This window comes from Hemiscyllium ocellatum, chromosome 13 (assembly GCF_020745735.1).
Source record: "Hemiscyllium ocellatum isolate sHemOce1 chromosome 13, sHemOce1.pat.X.cur, whole genome shotgun sequence".
In the NCBI taxonomy this organism is placed as follows: domain Eukaryota; kingdom Metazoa; phylum Chordata; class Chondrichthyes; order Orectolobiformes; family Hemiscylliidae; genus Hemiscyllium; species Hemiscyllium ocellatum.
Window position 1 is genome coordinate 93,532,857 of NC_083413.1, and position 11,350 is coordinate 93,544,206.

The 11,350-nt window shown below is 44.5% G+C and overlaps 1 non-coding gene across 1 annotated transcript; it reads left to right on the forward strand.

The window, feature by feature from the left end:
* Positions 1 to 5,226: 5,226 nt before the first annotated feature.
* trnai-aau (transfer RNA isoleucine (anticodon AAU)) lies at positions 5,227 to 5,300 on the forward strand. Its single transcript has one exon. It is a non-coding gene; the product is annotated as a tRNA-Ile (tRNA).
* Positions 5,301 to 11,350: the final 6,050 nt, after the last annotated feature.

Sequence of the window (11,350 nt, forward strand, 5' to 3'; positions counted from 1 at the left end):
GTCCGGATAGAACACGGGTTATAGTGCACAGGGAATAGCGTTATCGAGGGGGATCTCTAACAACAGCCAGTGGGCCAAGGAATGAAAGATGGAGTTGAATTCCGGTGCTGGATTTTGTTAAAACAAACTAGGGAGGACTAACACATTTAATGGTCGGACCCTGGGCCGTGTTGTCGAACACAGAGAGAGACCAAGGAGTACAGTTACATTGTTGCTTCGATGTGGCATCACACGCGGACAGGGTGGGGAAAGGGCATTTAGCAGACTTACTCTCATAGGTCACAGCAAAGACATGAGTTGGTACATCATGATATGTCTGTATAAGGTATTGCTGGATCCCCAGTTGTAGTCCTGCATAGAATTCTGACCCTCCTGCTTTAGGAAATATTTCCTGAAACTGTAATTGGTGCAAAGATTGACGAAAATGTTACTGCCACTGGAGCGTTTGACAGAAATTGAGAGGCTGGATAAGTTGGAAACCAACATAGCGGGATGAGATAGAATTGGCATTTTAGGTTAAGGAGAATGCAAGGAAATTCTACAGCACAAAAGGACAAAAAAAAACAACTAGAGAGACACTAGGGCCCCGCAAATATCAATAAGGCCATCCATGAGTGGATTCACAGAAGATGGGTGAGACCCTAAATGAACATTTTATGTCAGAAATCACTGCGGACAATCAGTTAAAGACACAGTGATGGCTTGAAAAGAGTTCCCTTTACAGAAGAGGTGGTGCTGGAGGTCTTAGGACACAAAGGTAGAGAAAGCACTAGGTCCTGAACATGTGTATCCCACTACATTGTGGCAAAGTAGCGGCAGGGACCCGAGCAGAAATATTTGTATCATTGTCCACGAGGAATACAGGTAACGTGATGAGCCAACGTCTTGACCCCAGGAGAGTGGAGTCCATAACTAGATTGGATCGAAATGCTGAAGTAGGAGGTGTTAGCAATTCTGCAAAGTCTAAAAATAGATAAGTCCCCAGGGCTGGTTGTGATTTATCCTCGGATTCTCTGGGAATCCAGGAAGGAGATTGCCATGCCTTTGGCTTTGATGTTTCTGTCGTCATTGTTTACAGGAATAGTGCCAGAAGGCTGAAGGAGAACAAATGTTGTCCCCCTAGAATAGATTACTTAAAGTGTGGAAACAGGCCCTTCTGCCCAACAGGTCCACACCGACTCTCTGATGAGCAACCCACCCAGACCTTACATTTGTCCCTTCACCTTTCACTATGGGCAACTTAGCATGGCTAATTCACCTAACCTTCACATTTTGGACTGTGAAATGAAACCGGAACACCTGGAGGAAACCCACACAGACACGGGGAGAATGTGCAAACTCCACACAGACAGTTGGCTGAGGCAGGAATTGAAGCCGGGTCTCTGGTGCTGTGAGGAATCAGTGCTAACCACTGCGCCACCGTGCCACCCCAAGCAGGGGAGTGGAGACCGTCCTGATAGTTGTAGACGTGTGAGCCTTAATTTGATGCTGGGTTATGTGTTGGAAACGTTTGTAAGGGATAGGATTCATATTCATCTGGAGATGAGTAAGTTGATTAGGGATAGTCAACACGATTTTGTGAAGGGTAGGTCGTGCCTCACAAACCTTATTGAGGTCTTTAAGAAGGAGAACAAAGACAGAGATGGATGAGGGTAAAGCAGTTAATGTGGTGTCTATGTATTTCAGTAAGGCGTTTGTTAAGATTCCCCATGATAGGCTATTACCGATAATACGGAGGCATGGGATTGTGGGTGATTAAGCAGTTTGGATCAGACATTAGCTCACTGAAAGAAGACAGAGGGTAGTGGCTGATGAGAAAGATTGATCCTGGAGTTCAGTTACTATTGGATACTGCCAGGATGTGTTTTGGGTCCACTGTTGCAGTCATTTATATAAATGACCTGAATGAGGGCATTGAAGGATGGGTTAGTAAATTTGCAGAAGACATTAAGGTTGGTAGAGATGTGGATAGTGACGGAAGATATTGTAGGTTGCAGAAAGGTATAGATAAGCTGCACAGATGGACTGAAAGTTCGCAAATGGAGTTTAATGTGGAAAGGTGTGAGGCGATTCACTCTGGAGGGGGTAGCAGGAACACAGAGTACTGGGATAATGGTAAGATTATTGGTAGTGTCGATGAACAGACAGATCTCTATGTCCATGTACATAGATTCTTGAAAGTTGCCACCCAGGTTTAATAAGCCATTCAGTGTGTGAGATTGTATTGGTAGAGGGATTGAGTTTCGGCATCATTAGATCATGCTGCAGCTGTACAAAACTCTGGTGTGGCCACATTTGTTCAGGTCACTGCAGTACAGGATATATGTGTAAGCTTTGGAAATGATTCAGAGGAGATTTACTCGGAAGTTACCTGGTATGGAGGGAAGGTCTTATGAGGAAAGGCTGAGGGGCTTTAAGCTGTTTTTCTTCAAGAGAATGTGTTTGAGGTCAATTAATTGAGATATATAAGATAATCAGCAGGTGAGATGGGCTGGACAGTGAGAGCCTTTTCTCTTGGATGGCGATGCCTAGCACAAGGGGAGATAGCTTTAAATTGAGATACATCTTAATATTAATAACTAGATATGGGATAGATGCCAGCGATAGGTTCTTTACTCAGAATAGTCGCAGCCAACTTTAAATGCATTTAAACGGTCTTTGGGTCGGGATATGGACAAGAATTGGAATGGTGTTGGTTCGATTGGCTTCAGATTGGGTCTACAGGTTGGCGCAAAATCGAAGGCAGAAGGGGCTGTATTGTGCTGTCATGTTCTGTGTGCTAGTGGGCATAAATATGAGATGGGAGAGGAAATACTTCAAAGATATTTCAGGAGAAAATTTACTACACAGAGAATGGTGCAGTTATGGAATGAGCTTCCAGGGGAAATGGTAGAGAAAAATGCAATTACAACATGGAAAAGTTTGGCAGGTACATGGGGAGGAGAATGTTTGAAGAATAAGGGTCAAATGCAGGGAAACGCAACTCGTTCATGGACTCTGGTCAGCATGGACTAGTTGGGTTGAAGGAAGAGTTTCCGTGCTGCATGGCTCTGTCTCCAGTTATTGGAGGAGGAGACTACCGAGATAAGGAATGTTAGATTAGGTTAGACTTACAGTGTGGAAACAGGCCCTTCGGCCCAACAAGTCCACACCGACCCGCAACCCACCCATACCCCTAACCTAACACTACGGGCACTGTGGGAGGAAACCGGAGCACCCGGAGGAAACCCACGCAGACACGGGGAGAACGTGCAAACTCCACACAGTCAGTCGCCTGAGTCGGGAATTGACCCCGGGTCTACAGGCGCTGTGAGGCAGCAGTGCTAACCACTGTGCCACTGAAGCAAGTTACAGCGATAGGGATGGTAGTCCGCAATGCAGTACATTTCAAATATGCGGAGGGACTATTGGGCTGGGAGGAGGTTACAGAGATAGGAACTGTTATTGGAGTTACAAATTATTGAAGACATAGAGATCTGGAAAATCTAGAGAGAGAGAGAGAGAGAGAGAGCAAGAGCAAGAGTGAGATACTAAGTGATATCACCAGAGTCCTGGAAGATATCAGGAACACATAATTGTGTTGGAAAAAAAGATTTTGCTTCATGATGCAGTGGTATAACCGGTCACGAATGAGCAACCTATGAACAGCTGAAGTGATGGCCTCGTGGTATTATTGCTAGAGCATGTATCCCAAACCTCAGCTAATGTTTAAGGGATGCAGGTTGAAATCCCACCATCAGAAATGGTGGAATTTGAAATCACTAATTTTAAAAATAGTAGTTAACAATCCACAAATAAGTGTGAGACCATTGCTGATGTACAAAAAACCCAAACACTTGTCCTTTCAAGAAGGACATCTGCCCATCCTCATGTGGTTTGCACGAAGTACCCACAGCAAAGTGTTTGCCTCTCAATGACCCTCTGAAATGGCCGAGCAAGTTACTCAGTTCAAGGGCAGCTAGGGCTGGGCAAGAAAAGCTGTTCAGACAGAGACACCTACATCCCATAACTGATTTAAAAAAAAATCCATTGCGATGGTTCCAGTTGAACCGTGCTGGGACCAGTCTCCTGGCCGATCATGTTGGTAGGTTTATGGACAGAGCTTTCAACTGACAGAGAGGATGCAGGGACAGGGTTCAGCTGAAAGGAGCTTTCCAAATCCAAAGAGAAAAGGTGTAGCATCGGAACAGCATGGGAATGTGGCTGAAGACAAGCAGTAAAGAACAGGATTGTACAGAGTGTAACTAAAATTGAACATCAGTGAATAGATTCGTGACGGAAAATTGTGGTAAAGAGTAAGTTATGTTTTATTTTGAATAGACAACGTCGCTGCAATAAGGTAGATGGAGTTGAGACTCAGATAAAAGAGATTTAGACAACAGAGAGACATGGATACAGGGTGAACAAAAATATTCAATGGTTCACAATCTTGTGCAAACTCAGGCAAAATGGGTAACACTAACAATAATGGATAACGAAGGCGAAAGCATTTCAGCATAGATCATGAAGTAGAGTCAATCTGAATGTAAATACTGGCTACTACGTGCCAAGGACACAAGCAGCAGAACAGTTTTCGACAACGAACAGCATTCCATTGCCCATCACTGCATTAAACAGGAACTCATTGGAATTGTTAAAAAAGGCTTTGGGATAATTCAGTGAAACATCAGCAGCATGTGCTGCTGATAAACATGAGTGTGCGAACGATATCAAATCAGAAAACGAATAGCCGCCGAGATTGTGAGCACGGGCAATGTAGGCATTTGCTTTGAACGGGCGAATGGGTTGGTTGGTTAGCTCAGCCAGTTAGAGCGTGATGCTAAGAACGCCAAGCTCGTGGCTTCGATCAGTTCATCAGCAGTTTATCAGCAGCACATAACCCTAACTCCGAAGGTTTGTGAGTTTCCAGAAACACAGTGAGCGATCGTTGAAGGTACGTTTCTGCAGACGATATTTGTCAACGTGACAAACTGCAGCTGAGCTGGTGGCATTGCGATTGAAATTGCATGCGTCCGGACATTGTGCCTAATTTCGGATGTCAGAGCAAATGGTTAGCTCGAGTGTGCGTGTTCGGAAAAGTCAATGCTTCTTTTTTGTTGAAAAGCATTGCAACGAAAGGAAATACCTCAGATGAGCGTGCGATCGATATCAAATCAGAAAACGAATAGCCGCCAAGATTGCGAGCACGGGCAATGTAGTCATTTGTGTTGGAAGGGCGACTGCGTTGGTTGGTTAGTGCAGCTGGTTAGAGCGTGGTGCTAATAACGCCAAGGTCGTGGGTTCAATCCCCACACTGACCATGTGAAGCGCTCGTGTCGTTAGCTACCCTGTGCCAAGGTTCGTCGTGGCTTTTAATTTCACCACCTGCAAGAACTTGTCACATGATCGATTCAGATGTGTATTCATTCGAAAGCCGACCATCGCTGTGTTGGAACAGCAACTCGTTGGTCCCATGCCGGATCTCAGCTGCGTTGCTGTATTTTCAATCAAAGTGAACCACGAAATCACCAAGCAGAAAGCCTCGCCAGCGCAATAAAACATTTGACAGGAATAGACGCGCAACTCGATTGCCGTACCGATGATGACGCTTGGATATTGTCTGCAGCAAATCAATCAGTCTCAAATGTTTTCACAAAGAAATGCGAAACATGAAATATATGCAGTATTAAGTCGACCTGGCACAGTCTCGGAGGAGAACCAGAGTTCAGGCTTCAATTCAAATCAAAGATTCGTTCATCTTATTTGACTGGATCTCTGTTACTACTTTTCACGCGACTTCCAGAGGGAATCCATTCGCTTGTTCACCTCTTATGCATCGACACTGGAGTTATCATGTCCCCAGCAATATCATAGAGCCATTAATAGAAGCAAATTACTACAGATGCTGGAATCTGAAACCAGAAGAGAAAATGCTGGAAACTCTAAGCAGGTCTGGACATTGTGCGGACACCTATAAATACCTATAAACACAAATAGAAAATGTAATTAAAGTAATTGAAATAAAAGTTATCTGAAATTGTTTGAATTTTACAACTTCGACAATTTTACTTCATTATTTTATTCATCTTTTTTATCATTTCACCTGCAATATCATAGAGCCAATAAATATGGACAGCACTGAAAACACAGTTTTCGATTGAACTCATCCATTCCGAACATATATCCTCAACTGATCCAACTGCGATTGCATGCACTTGACCCATGTCTCTCTCAAGCCTTCCTATTCAAATACTCATCCAAATTCCTTAAAAGTATTGGAATGGTACCAACCATTACCAGCTCGTCTGGCAAATTATTGCAGACACGCACCACCCTCTGTGTGAAGCCGTTGCTCCTCACTGCCTTTCGAATTCTCACCCTCCCACACCAGATTTGTACCCTCTCGTCCTGCACTGCCTCACCAAACGAAGATTGCATAAGAAATATGAGTTATTGAGCAAAACGTGCAATTGGGTTCTGCGCTGTTGCTGACACCAAAGCAACTGCGTCGGTCGGGAGCAGAAAGAATCCATGGATATCCAGTTTGAGGTGGTTCATGTCTCAGCGGTAATTGGAAATGAAGAGATAGAAGGCAGGTAATAGGACAGCACGGGGTGTCCTGGTGGATGGAGTGCATTGGAGGTGGTCAATGGGATCCTCGGAGGTTGGCGAGTGTCTACATTGTGAAAGTAAGCTCGTATGCATCAGAAGAAGTGTTCGACGTCCCGGCGTGTATTAAATTCATTAATGCGTGGACAGAGGGGGATAAAGTTGAGGCCTTTCCTGAGGACTGCTCATTCATCCTCCTTCTGGGTGAGGTCAGAGAGAATTGTGAAAACTCGCCAAGACTTGGAGCTGGGATCTGGCGTGGTGTGGAGCTTGGGGAAGAGACCGAGCCTGTAACTGGAGTGGGTGTGGTTTTAGGGGGAATGGGGGTGGAATCTTGAGGAGGGTGGTGTTCCCCTCAGGTTTCTGGGGACGGGGATGCTGACAGTGGGACCTGGGGGGTGTCAGCAGAATCCAGGTGATTGTCGTTGATGGGGGTGGACCTGGTTGCAAACACGGCAGTAGGGGCCAATGAAGTCACTGAGTGTTTGACATCAGTGATGATGTGAGGGGTGGAAGTGTTGTCACTTGTTGTGTATGAGGAGTTGTGAGGGGCGGAAATGGCACTTACTTTATGTTCACCAATAATTTCCTGTCACAAATCTGTTTGACAATGTCGTATTTTAATTAAACTCACTCCCTTACTGTTTCTCTGTTTTTGTCTTCGTCCACATCTCCATGGTGTTCCAATATTTCAATCTTTCTCTTTGGACTTCCTAATTTCCATTCACCTCAGTCCTGTCCCCCTCCTCATCTGTGTCCGTTTATAGCACACTGCATAATCTTGGAACCAGAGGAGCCTATTCCAATAAAATAGCTCAGTCTTCCCTGAGTACTGGTAGCAATGGTCAAAACCACTTCTGATGATACTATTGTGTGATCCTGATACATTCCTGCACTCTGCTGATATCACTCAGTTTCTCTCCATGTGATATCCCTCACTGTGTGGGTTTAATTACTGCTTCTGTCAGTGTCTCTCGCTCTTGCAGGTACTCCAGATCCTGGGCCAACAACATTCTCCAATCCAGAGGGAAGCAACTGCACGGGCCATTGATGGAGATTGGGATTTTCCAGATCTCTGTGGGACTCAGTGCCATTCTCTATGTGTTGCCTTCATTGCATTAGTATAATTTCCCATTCTGTCTATTTCTCTGTCTCCTGCAGGTATTTTTGATGTCACTGACTCAGCAGGATTCCTAATTCCTGTCTCGTCCATCAGCACATTGAAGATGGTTGGTCAGCCAGAGACAGATGGAGAGTGAGATCTGGAGCCTTCAGTAAATCCTACAGCCGGTAAGATCACTCACGCAGTATGCAGCACAGCGAGGAGTTCGTGGGCTTTAATTCAGAATCTGAGGGCATGATGTCGGAACAATGCTGGACAAGGAATATGACAAAAATCTCAGGCTTCATTATCACCATCTTGTCTGTAAATTCATCTGTTCCACAAAACCCACCCTATGTCGGTCAGTTTCTCCACTGTCTGTTTCATAGATACCACCTTCCCCTATCTCTGTCAGCCCCTTCAACCCTGTTTATCCCTGTCAGCTCTTCCTACCAGTACAACTCTTCAAGTTTCTGACGTTGCCTTTAATCCTGGGTTCTGTCACATCTCTCCTTACGGAAGAAAAACAACTCTTCAGTTCCTGAAGCCATCCCGGTCAGTGTGGTCCTTTCCAGACCAGAAAAAGACCTCCTTGTCTTTGTGAAATTTTTGAACTCCTACTACGTTCATGACCTCTGTAACCTTCCCGTCATGACAACAAAAAAAAACTCTCTACCTTAGTAACCTCCTCCAGCTGTTAGACTCCTCCTTGTCTCTGGGCACAAAGCAGAGTGACCCTACTTCTCTCAGAAATTAGTTTCTGCATTTCAAATGATGACGATGAACTCTTCCTGTCTCGAAAACGCACTCAGTCTCTGTAAACTCTGTTGGTCCCGAATGATGTAATTTCCTTCGGTAACTACAAACCTTTATGCCTTTAATTTCCTCCAGACGCGACCACACAGTTTATTTCTATAACCTCCATGAGTGACAGAGTCATAGAAATGTACAGCACGGAAATAGATCCTTAGGTACAACCCATCCATGCCGACCAGATATTCCAACCCAATCTAATCCAGACCATATTCCTCCAAACCCTTCACATTCATATACCCATCCAAATGCCTCTTAAATGTTGCAATTGTACCATTCTCCACCACTTCCTCTGGCAGCTGTTCCGTACACGTACCATCCTCTACTTGAAAAAGTTGCCCCTTAGGTCTGTTTTCTATCTTTCCCCTCTCAAACTAAATCTATGCCCTCTAGTTCTGGACTCTCTGACCCCACGGAAAAGACTTTTGTCTATTTATCGTATCCATGCCCATCATAATTTTGTAAACCTCTGTCAGGTCATCCCTCAGCCTCCGAAGTACCAGGGAAAACCGCTCCAGCCTGTTCAGCTTCTCCCTATAGCTCAAATCCTCCAACTCTGCCAACATCCTTGTAAATCTTTTGTGAACCCTTTCACGTTTCACAAAATCTTTCTGATAGGATGGAGACTGGAAGGGCACAAAATATTCCAACAGTGGCCTACCAATGCCCTGTACAGCCGCAACATGACCTCCCAACTCCTGTACGCAATACTCTGCCCAATAAAGGAAAGCATACGAAATGCCGCCTTCATGATCCTATCTACCGGCGACTCGACTTTGAAGGAGCTATGAACTTGCACTCCAAGGTCTCTTTGGTCAGCAACACCCCCAGGACCTTAGCATTACTAGTATAAGTCCTGTTAAGATTTCCTTTCCCAAAATGCAGCATCTCGCATTCATTTGAATTAAACTCCATCTTCCACTTAGTCCAATGGCCCATCTGGTCCAGATCCTGTTGTAACCCTCTTCGCTATTCACTACACCTCCAATTTTGGTGTCATCTGTGAACTTACTAACTATATCTCTTAAGCTCGCCTCCAAATCATTTATGTAAATGACAAAGTGTAGAGAGCCCAGCAGTGATCCTTGTGGCTCTGCACTGGTCACAGGCCTCCAGTCTGAAAAACATCCCTCCACCACCACTCTCTGTCTTTTACCTTTGAGCCAACTCTGTATCCAAATGTCTAGTTCTCCCTGTATTCCATCTTGCTTATCAGGCTCCCATGGGGAACCTTGTCGAATGCCTCACTAAAGTCCATATAGATCACATCTATCACTCTGCCCTCCTCAATCTTCTTTGCTACTTCTTCAAAAACTCAATCAAGTTTGTGAGACATGATTTCCCACGCACAAAGCCATGTCGACTATTCTTAATCAGTCCTTGCCTTTCCAAATACATGTGCATCTTGTCCCTCAGGATTCCCTCCAACAACATGCCCAGCACTGAGTTTAGGCTTACCGGTCTATAGTTCCCTGCCTTGTCTTTACCCCCCTTCTTAAACAGTGGCGCCACTTTTGCCAACCTCCAGTTTTCTGGCATCTCATCTGTGACTATTGATGATACAAATATCTCAGCAAGAGGCCCAGCAATCACCTCACTAGCTTCCCACAGAGTTCTCGGGTACGCCTGATCATTTCTTGGGGATTTATTCGCCTTTAACCGTTTCAAGACATCCAGCACTTCCTCTCTTGTAATCTGGACGTTTTGCAAGATGTCACCATTTATTTCCCTGCAGTCTATATCTTCTATATGCTTTTCAACAGTAAATACAGATTCAAAATATTCATTTAGTGTCTCCCCCATTTTCTGCGGCTCCACACAAAGGCCGCCTTGCTGATCTTTGTGGGGCCCTATTCTCTCCCTAGTTACCCTTTTTTCCTTAATATATTTGTAAAAACCCTTTGCATTCTCCTTAATTCTACTTGTCAGACCTATCTCATGTCCGCCTTTTGCCCTCCTGAATTCCCCTTAAGGGTACTCACACTTCCTTTATACTCTTCTCAGGATTCACTCGACCTATCCTGTCTGTACCTGACATATGCTTCCTTCTTTTTTCTGAACCAAACACTCAATTTCTTTAGTCATCCAGATTTCCCTATACTTACCAGCCTTCCCTTTCACTCTGACAGGAACATTCTTCTCTGGACTCTTTTATCTCATTTCTGAAGGCTTCCCATTTTCCAGCCACCCCTTTACCCGTGAACATCTGCCTCCAATCAATGTTCAAAAGTTCTTGCCTAATATCGTCAAAATTGGCCTTTATCCAACTTAGAACATCGACTCGTAGATCTGGTCTATCCTTTTCCATCACTGTTTTAAAACAAATAGAATAATGGTCGCTGGCCCCAAAGTTCTCCCCCACTAACACATCACTCACCTGCTCTGCCTTATTTCCTAAGATTCGGTCAAGTTTTGCACCTTCTCTAGTAGGTATATCCACATACTGAATCAGAAAATTGTCTTGTACACACTTAAGGAATTCCTCTCCATCTAAACCGTTAACACTAAGACAGTCCCAGTCAACGTTTGGAAAGTTAAAATCCCCTACCATACCTACACTATTATTCTTACAGATAGCTGAGTTCTCCTTACAAGTTTGTGTGGCAAATTCCCTTTGACTATTGGGGTGTCTTTAATACGATCCTAATGAGGTGATCATCACTTTCTTACTTCTCAGTTCCACCCAAATAACTTCCCTGGATGTATTTCTGGGAATATCCTCCTTCCGCACAGCTGTAATGTTATCCCCTATCAAAAATGTCACTCCCACTCTTCTCTTGCGTCCCTTTCTATCCTTCCTGTAGCATTTGTATCCTGGAACATTAAGCTGCCAGTCCTGCCCATCCC